Source organism: Lygodium microphyllum, chromosome 18 (assembly GCF_053477565.2).
Source record: "Lygodium microphyllum isolate KBCC chromosome 18, Lygodium_microphyllum_v1.1.10, whole genome shotgun sequence".
In the NCBI taxonomy this organism is placed as follows: Eukaryota; Viridiplantae; Streptophyta; class Polypodiopsida; order Schizaeales; family Lygodiaceae; genus Lygodium; species Lygodium microphyllum.
This window is the reverse complement of record NC_141152.1, coordinates 121,234,411-121,250,024: the sequence shown is the minus strand read 5'-3', so window position 1 is coordinate 121,250,024 and position 15,614 is coordinate 121,234,411. Positions and strand designations below refer to the sequence as shown.

The following is a 15,614-nucleotide window of genomic DNA, read 5'->3' as shown; positions in this document are numbered from 1 at the left end:
ATGGTTTTCTACTATGTCTCTGCTTACTCTATGACGAGTCACGAATCTTTCTCTTTCCCATTTGTGCAACGTATAAAGATACAATAACCTTTGCTTAGTATAAGGCAAATATATATATTATACATCTACAAGCTCATGCTATTTACAGAGTTATTTTGACATTTAAAAAATATATACATATAATCAAACATCTAAGAGAGTTTCGAGAAGGAAAGAATAGGAAAACATTGTTATAGACGTAAAATTGGCAACAATGGTCTTCCTACTAAGGTTCAGACTTTATGAGGGGTTACTTTGGAATTGACACACTTGATTATAAGAAAGTTGAAATGTAATGTTGGCATTGTAAAATGTTAATCATAATATAATGCAATGAGATAGCAACATAAAAGCTAGAACTCAAAATCAATGAGTGGGACCAATGGTAGGCATCTTTGATTAAATATTTATTATTTGTCATGTTTACAATCCACATATACAAGAGTATTTATCCCAAAATTTATTTTTAGAAATTTTTAATAGGTCATGGAGAACGAAGGCTATGAGAAAGCTAATTTTACAGGATTTATGGGCTAATGAAACTCAAGTTAACTAGCATCATATAGAAGATTTATGGGTACATCAAATAGGTCTATTTATCATGAAGATTACATTTTACTATACAAAAAAGACTAAGTATATAGAAGATTGTATTTTCCTATTTAAAAAAGTAACTATATATTAGGAAAAGCAAGATGTTTACTAGTTATATGTACGATTCTTTTGAATTTTATGTGGTAAATTTTTTTGCCGATAGTTTTGCTAGTTATAACTAGGAAATAGGAGAAATTTTCTAGTTTTGATTCATTTTACTACATAGCTAATGGTTCAGAGTTCCTTGTGAATTTGTGAATGGAAGCTGTTGTCAGAATTGATCGACCATTCCTGAGCCTCTAGAAGGCCTCTCGTCATCAACCTTTGCTTAATGCTCCTCCACATGTTTTCACTGATCAAACTAGATTGTCAGTGAAAACATATTCTAGTGCATGCATGTTGGTGAGGGTATCCGCCTAGGTCTTATTATTGTCCTTGCCATCACATTTTAAAGCGGCCATCGGACCATGCTTACTTAGAATCCACCAACTCGTTTCCTCAGTTAGCTGCTTCTATTTCACTCTGTGCAATCTCTCCTATCATCATCCCTCACATTGATAATGTCAAAGTCATAATTCTATAATGTAGCCACCCACCTACGCTACTTGGAAGTAAGATTTGATGGGGAGGAAAATACTTAAGGACCTTGTGATCTTTCTTCACTCCAAATCATCAGCCATATAAATTATGGTATCATTTCTTGATTAGATGGAGGATAGCCAACATTTCTTAGTCATAAATATTCATTTCCATTTCCTTCTCTCTAAGCTTGTGACTCCCAAATGCAATAACTCTATGCTTGTGCAACAAAATTACACTTATTCCTCTTCCATTAGCATCACACAAGATGGTAACTTCTTAGATAAGTCTAAGAAAACTAGAATAGTAGTAGAAGTGAGTAAATCCTTCAATTGATTGAAGCTACATAACTCTTTCTCTTTGTGCTCCTTAAAAGATCTATGGGATTGGATTTTTGTGTACCTTGAGTTGTAGTAAAATCATTTGACCTAATTTTAACTTGTTTATATTCCACTCTAGGGCTATTTGTTGGCCCAAAATTGCAATGTGATCTTGACGCATTGAATGGGTTATAAGTAAGAAATCCTAAGTGTCTACAAGTTGATTGTATTTCTTCATATAGTGCCACCATGTATGTTTGAATCCCTCTAAATGTATAGTGGGATTTACTGATTGGAGTGGGACTCTCTCTATAGGTGGATGTGATTTTTTCATTTCTTTCCTTTTTGTTTGAATTTTTCTCTATTTCATTTTAATTTCTCTTTACCTTGCTTGTAATTCCATTAATTTTTCAAAACTCTTTGCAAGTCTATCAATGGAGGATCTAGTCTAATTCATAACATCCAATAATTGCTCATACCTTGAGAAGTGTCCATTTTCGTGCGCTCACACAAAGTTGCATTCAATTTCCTAAGATCCCAATATACTTGAGCATCATCCCAAGCCCTTTAGGTGTCACTATCTAAGAAGGAATCTTTTATTTGAAGTACATGGTCCTCTAGAGCCTTATTTTTTACCTTGTTCTCATTATAGTGCAGTCCTATAATACGTATCACTAAATCTAGTATAGATTTCACTAAAAAACTTTCATTGACAAAGTTTTATATTCAAATCAAAGCTTACTCTACTCTCTTTGAATAGAGTACTTAAGCCAAAAATTTGATTTAGTACCCAAAAAAAAGTTGCCCAAAGTTGTCTAATAAAATGTCCAAAATCTATCCCTTTCTAAATTGACATGTAGGTGACCTATGTACTCAATTCTAGCCTAGTCAAAACCTATGGATCACTACTTGGGCTAAAAACACACTATGGAGCAACAAGAAACTTGGATATGACTCGTGAGAGATTTAAAACAACTTGTAACACTTTTGTTTTAACCTAGAAATGCCCTATTTCTTAATATAAGTCCTATATCGACTAGCATAGCCTATAATGGACCAAGAGATGCCCTGTAAACCACAGTTTAAGCTAAAAATAGGTATGATTCTTCAATGATAATACATCTTCAATTCTCCCCAACACTCTACATATGTGAGGGATAAAACGACATTCTTCGTTTCCTACATGGGCTTGGAGACTTAAGGGATATGCAAATTTCCTCCTCAAGCTTGGTTGTGCATCCTTCAAGGTCCTAGATATATGAAGGAAGGTCACCTCTCTTTTGTCTTGTATCTTACTTAGCATCCAATTTTTCTTGATGGAAATTTGAAAATGGTAAGAGCATTCTAAGCTAATTAACTAGCATGATTTGCATGGATTAGAATCAGAGCTTTTAGCTTTCCATGGAATGTAATGAAGATTAAAATCGAGGGTAAAATGGGATGGAAAATAGGCAAAAACAGGGGATAGACAGCAATTCACTGCTACCACTCACCCTTTACAATGGATTTTCCTATTTCTCAATGATCAAACACAACCCACTGATCAAGATTAAGAGTTAGAGTGAAGAATTCAACTCTAGTGAGTTTCTGTGATCAAATCTCAATCTAATTGTAGAGATTGAAGGAAAATGCGAGCTTAGTGATTTAGAATAAGAGAGTGGTCAAGTAGTAAGATGGCATCAAATTCATGATAGAACTTAATTCTTAAGTCTCCATAATAAATGAATACAGCTTCAATAATGGAATTGAAGAAGGGAGACTAAGAATCAAGAGTTGTAATGATCTTGATATAGAATGCCTTCAAGAACCAATGTAGCTAGAAGTAGAAACTAATGTAGACTCCTCATTAAGAAGGTACAATATCTCCCCCATGATTAGTGAATGGACATTGCTCCATCAAGCATGAAAACCCCAAATTATTACTCCCATAATTCCTTCCATAGCTCAAGAGGATCCAATGTCACTCAATATCAAGCCAAGTTCACTTCAAGGTCAAAGAAGATCAATAATAGGGAGCATTGAGCTTCCTTTTATGTGAAGAAATAGAATATTGAACAATTTTTGTACAAATTATCAAATTATTTTGCATGAAGGCTTCTTGAAGTCCAACAAGCTTCAATACGCCCTATCTTGCAAGAATCTTGAAGAAACTGCTTCAAGATGCAGTTCAAGAGCTCACTAGCTTCAATGCTTAGTTTAGGTGATTCTTGTTTTGTTTACAATAGTCATGAGTTGTCCTAGAGTGTTAAAAAATTAGTGCAAATTCTAGGCGTACATGCTGTCCACATGACTATCGTAAGAATTCACCATAGCTTTGCAAATAATTGATGAAAAATAATAAAACAACTAATTGCCAAAGAGTAGAGTTGAGAGAGAAGTGTACACGCACATCAGACCAATTGGATACAATCTTCTCCCTATGCATGGGTGAGCATATCCCCCATGCATCTATCTATTTGATTTTATTGTCTTGGTGCTCAAAATACAAAAGAACTCCCAAAGATAGGCAACACATTTCACTTCCTTGTATGGTTCATCTTTCCCAATTCTTTTCTCTAGAGTGAATTATTTTTCAATATCTAGAATATTAGTTCTAATCTTTTTAAGATATATGTCAATAAAATAATAATTTTAACATTTTATAAATTAATACATAGATAATCACTAATATCTTTGCACATACAACCATCACACTAAGGAGCGTGCATTCAAAACAAAATAATTTCACACTACTTGAGTGCCCAATAAATATCCCTCGTATACCATAAGCGCTCTTTGACAAAATAACATCTTCATTTTAATAATTTGCTACACCAAGGACAAATCATGTTAGTCCCTATCATTTAACTACCAAAGGACGAGCAATCAATATCGTATGGATTCCTATGCATGACAAGCTACGATCATGTACACATTGAGAATACAAAAAATAAATTAAATTATAATCTTATTTTCTTGATTTTTTTCTTATAAGTTTGAGAACATGTCAAGGGGTTAAGAAGCAAGTGTCTTAAGTTGAATAACATAATCCATAAATAAATGAAAGGGTGGCCAACCACATGCTAGTGTTGCCTCAATGTAGTAAATTTTCACTGGAATATAACAAAGAGAATAAAAATATTTATGTATTGTCTCAATGTGAAAGATCTATATATACCCTCAAAGGAAAATAAGATAACCATGGATTTTCACAAGTCATTGTCTTAATGTGGCAAATTTGTGATCTTCACACTTTTAATGTGAGTGCAAATGGTAAGAAGCAATTAAAGAATCATATATAGGGGATAAAGATGATTGTTGAATCAATTGGGATTCCTTAAGACAATGGTTTTTATAATTGACTAAGTATTAGTGATATTAATTACTAGTATGGATAGTGTTCAAGTCATGGTCAATTTACTTTCCACGAGCTAAAATTTTAGTATCCTTATTTGACAAAGGTAAATCCTCAACTACAAGGATGGCATGAGGTGTACCTTCTTGAAAGGGTTTCAATAAACTTATGTGAAAGGAATTATGAATTTTCCAATGTGGAAATTTACCCAATGGAAAACATTATCATTGATCTTGTGTACAACTTGAAATGGGTTGTAATTAACAAGGAGTCACTTTGATTTTTGGATGCCTATCAATAGATTTTAATCGATGCTTTTCTATGTGCAAACATATTTAAATATTTTTATTAAATTTAATGGCTCGAAGTTTCTTTTTAGCTTAAATAGTGTAGCACAATTGAGATTTTTCAATATGTTTAGTGGAATCCTCTAAAAATTTCTTTGGATGAGATGCAAAAGCATCAACAATAGGAATATCAAGAGCGATAGTGGCAATAGAAATGGGCATTTACTCTCCATAGACAATCTTAAAGGATGCTTAGCCCAGTAGAGCACAATGGGGTATATTATTACAAGATAATTATAAACTAGGCAAATGTTGGTTTGAATTATTAGATTGATCAATCATATAAGATTGAAGGAGATCTAGGAGAGTATTGTTAGTTGTTAGTATCAGTTGGCGGACCATTTCTTTCAAGATGGAAAGCAAAAGTGAAGACCATTTTATAACCTAACTTCTTGAATAAAGCAATCCAAAAATGGTTACAAAAGCAATGGTAATAATCAGATTAAAAAATTTGTGAAAAAAATCAAAGAAAAATTATGCACAAAAATCCTATAAAAACTAGCTAATCCAAGAAAAGAGTGAACTTAATGTACATTTCTAGGTACGATGCCGAGGGAAGGGGGGGATTATGTGAAGCCACTAACCCTGTAGGGTTTCTTGAGAATCCATAAGATGGAAGATATGATATGAAAAATATAAATCTAATGTATTATTTTTTAGAATATATAAATCATATACAATCTTTGTATACTATGAAATACTTCTTGGAAATCACGAATCACATCTCAAATTATTAGCTTGAGCTCAACTCTTAATAGCACAAAGTCCATCCACTTTGTGAATCCCAAAACTCTACCAGCACAACAATACAAAGAGTATACAAAATAAACCCAAACAAAATAATCCAATTTTGGTCACTATCAAGCGAGTCTTTATGGGCCAAGGCACCCAACTAGTGTTTCTTCAATTCTGATTTGTAAGACCACTTCAATAGTTCAATTCCCAATTCACCTAACTCTATTGATTGCCAAATCCTTCACCTTTATTCATGATTCTACTTATACAACTCTATCCCTTGTTTATAAACTCAAAATCTTACTTTTCAAATATTAAATCATGTATTTTCTTTCCTTGCCTTTGTTTTTTGCTTTTCTTGTTTTTGTTTTTCAACAATCCCTAAGTCAAGCTACAACATATTTCAATGATAACTTTGTCATATGACTCTGAATATGGTTGTTCAAGTACTCAAAATGATTTGAATAACCATAATATATGATCCATGGTGGGAAGAATTGTAAAAATCCTCCTTAAATATTTGAAAACGACACTTTTCATAAAACACGTCACTTTTTTATATATTTTTATATTGGATGACTTATACCATTCAAGATAAGTCAATGTATGTAATTGGATCCATCCAAAGATCTCATGAAGTCATTAGAACTTAATATTAAAAAAGAAAATTTTGGTCAAGAAAATTTGCTCCTTGAAAATCTTGTAAAGATCTTGTTTAAGTACCCCCATAAGCATGTATTCAAAATACTTGTATCGATGTCTTTTCCTTGTTTTTCCTTCACTGAACTTGTAGCTTAGGACATCTACCCCCTCAAAATCTCTACATCCCCTAAATGGGCTAGAGAGTGTAGTCCACATGGATCAAAAGGCCACACATGCATTTCCTGAAGTATCATACATACAATCATCTTGCCACTAGGATCAAAAATCCAAAAACTTGTCATCCTCTCAATCATGTAGCTAATCCAACCATCTACACTCAGATCATAAGGTATCAAGGCCTCATGCATTTCAACTAGCATGTATCTCTCTACATCCAACCCTAGCAATGATAGCTCATCAAACCTCTACAACATCCTAATCCTTGTAAATCCTCATGCATTTCAACTAGCATGTATCTCTCTACATCTAGCCCTAGCAATGATAGCTCATCAAACCTCTACAACATCCCAATCCCTGTAAATCCTCCTAGATTATATATGGAATCAAAAGACCAAATAGTAGGTATCCACCTGCATCTTGCTCTACGGAATCCATAGGCCCTCCTGGATCAAATGGTAGATATAACCCATCAAACATATAGTACATTGTAGATCCCATTGGATCATAAGATAACTGTGAGGTTTCCCCTAGCAATCTGCTCAAATTCTTGTAACCCATATAATCCTTCAACACATACATAAAATCTTACTTCCCCTTGGTCCAATATCTAAGTCTATAATACAATCAGAGTAATGTCACCCCCTCTAACTCTACAATTCACACTGAAATCCATAGCATATATCTTTGTATTTGATTCAAGAAAAATACATTCAAAAGACTTTGGTAGAAGCATAAGTGGCATTAGGAGAAATATGGACTCTCTTTTTTGCCCCTTAAAAAGTGAATAAACAAATATAGGCCTAACCAATGAGAGAGCTCGGATTTCAAATTCATGTAACATGAATCTTCTAGCCATATCTTGGTCCAAATATCAACAATAAAATAAGGGGAAATGTGGGGAATACAATGCTTACACTTTCTGGAAGTTTCACTACAACGGAAGGGGGGAATAGTGACGCTGAGCTCCGATGCAAATTAGCAGCATCACTATTTGCGTCGCAAATGTGACACAAATAGAGATGGTACTCAAACAAAAAAAACACAGCCGAAACCCGAGTGCATCATTTTGTGAAAGAGTTTGTGAAAGAGGAAGGGAGAGGGAGAGAAAGAGAATGAATTAGAGCTTCTCCCCGCCGCTGTCGCCATTCGCGAAGAAGAGGAGGAAGTGTACAAAGGGCAAAGAGGAGCCGTCACAAAGAGGAGATGAAGAATCCATCTTCGAGACTTTGCGGTGAGTACATTGCTCCCCCTTGGTTTATTCTTGTTCTTTCTCCTTTTCTTTTTTTTTGTTTTTGTTGAGAATGAGGTGCCTTGAGGGAGAAAGAGAGGAAATGAGAGAGGGAGAATAAAAAAGGAAAAGGAAGAAATAACAAGAGAGAGAGAGGGAATAAACATGAAACATAATAAAGAAATAGAGAAAGAGAGAGAGGGAGGGAGGGAGGGAAGGAGAGAGGAGAATGAATGAGAAAACACGAGGGGGTAGAGAAAAACAAAGAGAGACCGTAGTCATGCAAGAGGACATTTCATGGTCTCACCGCATTGATTGATAGATTGTATGAACGCGATGTCCCAGTAAGTCACTCATCTTTTTTGTCTGTAGTCACTAATTTTAATTTAAATGCATTATTGTATGGTGGACTGATGTGTAGTTTTTTTTTTTTTGTAGAGTCCGTTTAATGCTCTCTGGCGGGACGAGCTTTCGGATGGCGAGGATCTATAGCTCATGATTGGATTCGTGGACCGCACATCCTCTTCTTTTTTTGTCTTGTGATTTATGTAGGCACTTTCTATGCACTATGTTATTATCATCCTTTGTATCTTGCCATGATGATTCTATGAGTGCTTTCATTCAGCGATCTTGTATTTATTTTATGTATCAGTCTTATTGACTCAAGTAAACTTTTCCTTATTGTATCTTGCCATGATTCTATGAGTGCTTTCATTCAGTGGTCTTGTATTTATTTTATGTATCAGTCTTATTGACTCAAGTAAACTTTTCCTTAATTTTGACAACCATTGTACACTTTATTGTAACCCTTTTGTATGGCTCAAATGCAACACATAGTGCAACATGTGGCAAAGTAGCAAGCTGCTCTACCACAAAATTTTTTTTCTTTGTAACCGTCGCTATTAGTGTCAAAAATCGCTATGTGCGTCATAGTTTACGTTGCAAACCATCGGTATTTGCATCGCAAATGCAATGCAAATAACAATGCAAATACCGGTGCCAATAGCGATGCCGATAGCGACGGTTCTATGGCATCGCTAATACTAACATGTTTAGTGATGATGGGGGAAATTTTTTGCTAAACATTTTTATCACTTTGAATGTCGGTATGAGGCCTGTATCTTATAGTATTTGTGACTCAAATTTTTATTTTCTTATTTTTTTATGTTTGACTTTTCATTCCTCCCCTTTTAAGTTTCCCTTAGGTGGAATTCAAATTTATCATATCTCTTTCCCCACTTCTTCTTTCCTGACGAAATCTTACAATCTCATTGTTTCTTGCCCTATCTCTAACCCTATGAAATTTCATTTCCTCTATAAAACCACAGAGTGAGTTTCACATGTTTTATAAGAGCAGAGCTTGTTCTACCAAAGCCCTAAGATTTTCTTCACAAAACGTTACAGGTATATTGTTCTCTTCCATGGATGTTCTATGGTAAAGTTTTATCTCGTTTGGACAAAACCTATGCAAGTTTTGTGCATTCTTTGACATGTAATATCTTTTGTTTTGGTACTCTAGGAGTCTTTTACAGTCAAGAACAGTGATCTTTTGAACACTCAACTTCTTGTTCAATATCTTATGGTTTCGTTATAAACAAAGTTATAGGTATGTTGTCTTGTTTTTTTTATGCTCCATAGTTAAATTCTATCTCGTTTTGTAACGTGTCCACTAGAACCATCCCGGACATGTCTTAGCAGTCCATCGGGAAGGATGTCTAGAAAGCTCCGCCCGGCACTCCCATGGAATGTTACGCGACTTGCGATCTAGGTCTTCCCGCGTCTGCCACGTAGCGGAAGTATCCTGGCCGTTCCCACTTAGGATCGACCTGAGTTTGGGTTTCCTTGTTTGGTCATTAGCTAGCAACAACTAGCGTCAGACCCGAGCGAACTCCTTTACGCAGAAACGCCAGGTCCGAAGCGGATTTACGCTGCACTTGGTTCAAGGAGAATGGGAAACGAGAGGGATGCAAGGCTCAACCTCTCTGCCATAAGGCATAGTCCCATTCTGTTCCCCTAAAATAGCGTGAATCGGGTAATAGTTAATTCTAAGTCATCGTTCTCGTTACTTGTTTTGGAGGTGACGATCATCCTCTGTTCGTCGAAGACTTTGAGAAAAGTTCCCGGCTAACCGGGACCACCCATCCATAGGACGGACCCATGATCCATCCTCCGCAGTTTCCTCGGTTTGTTTTAGTTATGTAATTACCTACCACATTAGTTTGACATATACAAACAGCTTCTTTGATTAACCCTGTCATGCACTGGTTCCTTCACGTAATCTTATCACAGGACATAAAGAAAACAATGTCAAACAACTTCTTTGTTATCATTTTATCCTTTTATCTTTGAAATACAAGGAGTTCCGCCCGTAGGCGTATTCATAATCCGCCCGAAGGCTATCCAGTAATCCACCAGGGATCACTAATCCAAGTTTCCGCCCGTAGACTAGTATGCGGGCCTCGAGATCCAATCCCGAGTCACGTTAGCCTCTTGTGCAGGGCCCGGAAGGCGAGGGATTTACGGCCAGAGCCCCCTCTGGCACCCAAGCGTCCTCCTGCTCCAAGTAGAACTCAACGGAGAGACCTCTCGCGGCGGGTTCGGTCCACGTTCCCGGCGCGGCTAACAACCCCCTTGGTTAGGGTCAGGCAGGCAGTCGGGGGTAACTGAAGCTGCCTCTCCCTTCAGGCTTCAACCTGAAGCTTTAGATATCTTTTCATCCTTTAGTTCCTTGAGCAAACAATGCAAACAGTGCTTTCTAAACTATTACAAGCACAATCAATTCCAGTGGTCGTTTTATTTGGCCAACTGTTAAAAAGTGAATCATTCTCTCCGAATGCATCCAGCATTCGACCTGGGATCAGATTGCGACTTGGCAAGATCCCCAAGGGTTTGTTTGTTCACCCTTTTATCCTTGGGTTAGGGCCATACCCTGTTAGCCCAACTTAATCAATACCTTAGGTAATAGTAAATCCTGGCGACCATGTCGCCTCAATTTATTGATTGGTCATTTGCTTTCAGCCAAATACCTAACTCTCCTTTTTCTTGGCAATTATTCCTCAAGAAAGGTGAAGTAACAGGATGATTACTCATCCTCTTGTAAGTTAAATTCTTTCAATAACTTGCCAACCTCATTTCAAGAAATGACAAAACTCTCTCATGGACAAATCTCAAGTCTATGCGATGTTGCGACTTTTTGTACATGTGTTGTATCTATTCCACGGGATCATTTCACCCATTGAATGGCGTATTCAGGTTACGGAATTAACTTCAGGCGAGTAGCAGGGTTTAGGGTGTCTTCTTACCCAACCCATTATATTGGGCCACGGTCCTCGGGATTCCAACATCAATCTGAGTTTCATCATTAGAACGAATGATCCTTAGGATAAAACCTTAGATCATTTTATGCATGAACATCCAATTGATTCGACATTTCGTGAACGTGTGTAAGATCTTTGGGTTTGCGGGTCTAGACTTGGCAACAAGTGTAAAACTAGGTCGAATTCTTATTGCACTTGGCACTTGGGATACCTATCATATCGACTGAGCCATGCCATAAGAATCCTTGTGGTTTAGGTGACTTAGTCAACTCAATATACTTGTCTTGCGTCACGGATGAACCTTTCCCAAAGGTAATAAACTAGATCTAAAGGAGAACAATAGATACAACTTCACCAATACATGTAAACATGCGATTCACTGCTTCTACGCATCACATGGTTCACAATAACCCTATCTTCCCTTGGCAAAGTAAAAATGCCTGATAATCTGAACACTAACTTTCCTAGGTCCTACTAGGACTTACATCAAATAATCATGCCACTTGCAAGTCCATAGATCATTTCCGTGCCTTCTATTCCTTTTCGAATAACATCTTATGGGTGTTAACTTTTCCTCATGAATCATTACAAGGAAGATTTATCTAAAAATGGGACATGCCATTAATCTTTCCATGCCTAGTAAAAAGGTGTACCTCAATAATTTCAACCTTGTAATGAGGCAACAGTTGTCCTAGGCTCGTCACTTTTGAATGCATAAAAGGAAACTTACTAATAAGGTCCTGCAAATGCATAGACACCTTATGCTCTTTTCATTAACTCCATTGAACGTACCAATGATCAATTTTCATATCTTAAGCTATTTCTAATAAATGTTCAAATAGCCAATTCATTGTCCAATTGCATTTAACTTGACTAGTTGCATTTGACATGCATGAGTGCTTCCTAATCCATGAAATTATCGTGATTAATTCAATACTTCTGTGTGGAATCCAAATAGATCAAACCTGGACTTGTGGGCTCCGGGAAATATCCTCGTAAATACCAGGAGAAGATCCTTCCGCAGGCGCGTCTTGTGACTTTTTAGGGCCCATCATGACATAATTACGGACTTCCAGGTTGCCTTTTCCCTTACGCAATCGGTGAATTTGCTCGCCCTGGTACGCAGCCTCAAGATCTTGTTCTTTTCTCCCTGGTACGCAGGAGATCCCTTTCGAATTGTGGATCCTTGGGAATACCAGCTTGCGGAATTTGGCCTTATGGAAGGCCTTGCGGGGTTGGAGCTTGGTTCTTGGAAATGGGGATTTTATGAATGGAGTTTGAACAATTGGGGCCTTACGAGGATGTTCGCGGAAAGGGCTCTTGCAAATTGGCCTTGCAAGACTGGAGGCTTTAGAGTTCTTCTTCTCCTTCCCTAAAATCCTAGGACCGGCCTTGTAGGTGATTAGTGGGAAGGGCCTTTATGGGCTTCCTCTCTTATTCTTCAAAATCCCGGCCCAGGGATGACTGGTGGGAAGGGGTCTTTGTAGCCTCCTCTTCTTCAAAGTCTCGGATGGACTTATTGGGTGATTGGTGAGAAGGCTCGTAGCTTTCTTCTCTTCAAAGTTCCGGGGGGGTGTGGATAGACCTATGGGGGGAATGTAGTGGGAAGGGGGCTTAAGGAAGCCCCCTTAGAAGCTTCCTAGGGAAGCTTCTAAGAAGCTTCTGTCAGCACGTGCATGTCGGGGGAGGGTCCAATGATCATGGGAGGAAAGGGTGTGGTCGAGGCAAGGACGGCGGCGGCCTGGTGGTTTCCAGCAAGGTGGCGGCACCCTGTCGGTGGCTCCCCCAGCGGCCAGCGACTTTCCCCCCCTCTATTACCACACCGCCTGGTCTATGGCGATGGCAGCAGCCACGTCTCCTCTCACCTCCTTCAGCACGGCGACATGGCGACCCTTCCCTCACACGGCCGGCCTCCTCCCTTCACGTCCGGCCCCTCCCTTCACGTCCGGCCTCTCCCTCTCAACAGCCTTCTGCCGCCATGTCCCCCTTTCCCCCCCCCCAAGAGGGGGTTCTTATAGGCCTTGGGAAAGAGGGCCTCCACACACGTGGAGGACTCCTCCTCATGCATATCCGTCCCACTCCTCCTTGGCCATTCCTCCCCACACTCCCTCTCCTCCAGCCATGCATCGGCTGGGGGAAGGGACAATAATTAAAAAAAATTTGCCCCTTGAGCAGGGATCACTAATCTCCAAATTGCCTAAAAATTTGCCTAAAAATCTCCAAATTGCCCCTTCAAAAAGGGTGTTCCCTCGCGGCTTTTTACGGTCTTCAACCTCAGCCTCGTATTTCTCGACGTGGAGGCCTCATTTTTTAGCATGCATGGTGTGGATGAGGTTACCAATAATTACGAAGTAGGGAATACCCTTGCACAGGGTTTACACGGCGTGCGGGAAGTCAATATTTACGGCACGCAGTGTGCGGAAATATTACACGTTTGGACAAAATCTATGCAAGCTATATGCATACTAAGCTTTCCTTTGTGTTTTTACTTCAAGAGTCTCCGAGGGTGGAGAACAATGATGTTTTAAAAACTCAACTTCAACATCTTTGGGCTTCTTTGCAAAGAGAGCCACGGCTATATTGTCACCTTTTTCTGTTGCTCCATGGTTAAGTTTCAACTCATTTGGACAAAGCCTATGTAAGATTTCTTTTGTTTTTGTCTTCTAGGAATTTGTCAGTGAAGGAACGATGGTCTTGTTATAAGTCAACTTCTTGTTCAACATCTTTGGCTTCTTTGTGAAAAGAATTACAGGTACAATGTTTTTCCTTAATTGCTCTATTTAAATTTCATTTTATTTGGAGAGAACATTTGTAAATTATACACATGCTATTTGGTTATTATAGATATTTTTACGGAGGAAAAACATTAGTAACATACTTGCAGTGGAGGTCTTCAATAGGAAAAACAGTGACGGTACTTGGATTTGTGATAATTATCATAAGTTGGATTGGATTTTGATACACCCAAGTACTTGAGGGAGTTTCAAGGTCAGGCGTAAGGATGTTGCAAAACTTAACAAACATTGGAAAGGTAGAATTTTAGAGTTTAGAAAAGTGTTTAATGGAACAAGTACAGTAACAAAAGTGTTGATCCAACACATTTATATGCAAAAATAAATCTTTGTACATGACAAGAACTACATTGCAAATTATAAAAAAAACAGTAAGTTTTTAAATTTTATCATTGTTTATTCTTTTTCATTAGATTTGTTTTTAAAAATCTTTGTAGTGTTCTAATTCAATCTTGTTTTGTTGACAGCTCTATATCCATCAACTTTGCATGAATGGAAGAATGTGGAATGTTTGAGTGGCAAGATACATGTTTGGCATGAAGACATAGGTTCTTTGATCTATGATAATAACTCTGAAAGTCAACTTAAAACTCAAAATATTTTTTTTTGTAATTCATTATATGTAATAGAAAGCCAAAGATTGCAGCATGTCCCATTGCCACTACTATCTAGTGGTGGTGAATGGTTGATTGGTAGCTTGGAGTTCAGGAGCATGTAAGTCCAATACAAAATTTGACATTGATAGTGCTATGAAACCCACCACAGGCTCCAAAGATGTGCATCTTAGTTGGTTTATTCCATTCTCATTGTTTGCACATTTGTTTGGTTCATGTGATGTTGTGAAGAAAACAAAGATTACTTATCAATGTTGAGATTCAAGCTCATAGTCCTACCTTAGTTGAATAAGGTTAAGTCATATTGACTTAACCATGGTTAGTACTAGGTTACTTGTTTTGTGTATGTGTGTGGTACACTGTTGACTTTTGGAGAGTGTTGAAGAAATGGAATGATTGGAAGCATGTCTGCTACCCTTCCTACATGTGTCTTTGTCTATCTCTCTCTCTCTATTCTAATATGGTATCAGAGTTGTATTCGAGCTGTATTTTCTTAGACTAAGAGTGGTGATCAACAATTGAAGTAACCCTCTTGCTACAGGTATCATTGGACTCGTCCATAGCCACAATTCCATGACTTGGGGAAGCAATCAATTTCGCAGTCTTGACAAGCTCATCGGCGTAGGCATTGGCAACATGGACAAACAAAGGCTAGAAAGAGTGAGCTGTGTAATAGAATAACCGTTGCAAGGATCTACATAGTTGTTACTCGTCCAAGCGGTTAATTGACTGGGATTTTTGAGACCCGTGTACAAGTTTGTGAGCGCAACAACATCAGTCTACAGAGCACAGTCGAGCTATCGTGTAGCACAATTGACGAACGATCGCAGGGAAATGCACCAGGTTGACCATGGCAACAATCAGCATCATCATCATCATCATCATCATTAATA

At 37.8% G+C, this 15,614-nt stretch overlaps 1 pseudogene; it reads left to right on the top strand.

Moving 5' to 3' along the window:
- Window positions 1–12,991: 12,991 nt before the first annotated feature.
- LOC148021317 (putative AAA domain-containing protein C24B10.10c) overlaps window positions 12,992–15,614 on the top strand; it is a 30,202-nt pseudogene continuing 27,579 nt past the window's right edge.